Raw genomic sequence first — 1559 nt, 5'->3', positions numbered from 1 at the left:
CTTCTTTCATTCTTTTTTTTTTTTTTTTTTTTTTTTAGCTGTTACTCAATTTCTGATCATATGGAAAACTTTGGGTGCATGCTAGGGTGATGATCAGTATACCTATAGAACGAAGTGGTTGTTAGCTTGTGGCTTTCCATGTGACCTTGTTCTTTCCTGGATTCATGGCCTTTATTTTTCACAAAGGAATAAATCTTTGTACAGGATTTTTAAGATATAGATAGATCATGAGAAGATGGCTTGCCTTTTTTGTAGCTTAAATGGAAGGAGATAGAGTTCTAGAAATTAACAGTAGGGATTGACTTTACATGGACAAACTATTAGACATTCCCTCTAAGCAGAAATTAAAGTAAGGGAAAATTACACTTTACCCCCCTAAAGTTGTCAGCGATTTGCAATTCCGCCTCCAAAGTTTCAATTTTTGCAATCCACCCCCCTAAAGTTTCAATTTTTTGCAATTCAGGCAATCCGTCAGTCAAAGCCGCTTTGACTGACGGAACAGTGATCATGTGCGCCACACGTGATCACTGTTGGCCTTTTTGTACCCAAAATGCCCTCACCCACACCTTACCCACAGCAAACGGCGTCGTTTGATGTTGCTCCTTCGCCAGAGTTCGTTGATGGGTCATTGCTCGAAAATTTGCCTTTACCTGCAACAAGATGGAGAGCCCAAATGACGGAATCTCCTGCAACAGATCGAAATCTCCTCATCTGCCCCCTTTGGCGTTCAAAGACAAAGTCCCCTTTAACACTAAATTAATTCAAACTTTGAATGTCATTTTCTACAAAATTAATTCAAATTTTAATTATTCATTTTGTTGACAGTCTTCCTAAAGGGATCGCACAAGTCAATTTGTTGCTTGTATGTTTTGTTTGTTGGTGGCATGCAGATCTTCAGGAAAACCATGTGCTGCATTTGGATTGGTTAATTAAGTCTAAGCTCAAAGAAAGATGTTGGGAGATGAGAGCATCCCAGAAAGCTAACGCGTTGCCCAACGCCTTGTCCTCTTCCATGTGCTTGCCCCACACCTTGTTCTCCTCCCACAGACAAGCCAGATCTAAGCAAAGCCAACCAAGTTTGAAGCCAGGTTTTAGGGATTCAACGAACTCCAGCATGGGGGTATTTTGGGCGTGAGTTGGGTTGGGCATGGGTCACATGGGTTGGGCGTGCGTGCGTGATGGAAAAGCATGGGGGTATTTTGGGTACAAAAAGGCCAACAGTGATCACGTGTGGCGCACATGATCACTGTTCCGTCAGTCAAAGCGGCTTTGACTGACGGATTGCCTGAATTGCAAAAAATTGAAACTTTAGGGGGGTGGATTGCAAAAATTGAAACTTTGGAGGCGGAATTGCAAATCGCTGACAACTTTGGGGGGGTAAACTGTAATTTTCCCTTAAAGTAAAATAGATTCCACTGACCCTTCGGATGGGGAATTAGCCGATCGATCCAAAGATATATATATATAGTACTCTTTATTCTCCAAAATATGTTGGCCTCACCATATATAGATATTATGTTAAACAAATTATAGGACAATAACCAGTAACTACATTACAT

This window comes from Corylus avellana, chromosome ca5 (genome assembly GCF_901000735.1).
Source record: "Corylus avellana chromosome ca5, CavTom2PMs-1.0".
NCBI lineage: Eukaryota > Viridiplantae > Streptophyta > Magnoliopsida > Fagales > Betulaceae > Corylus > Corylus avellana.
This window is presented reverse-complemented; position numbering follows the sequence as displayed.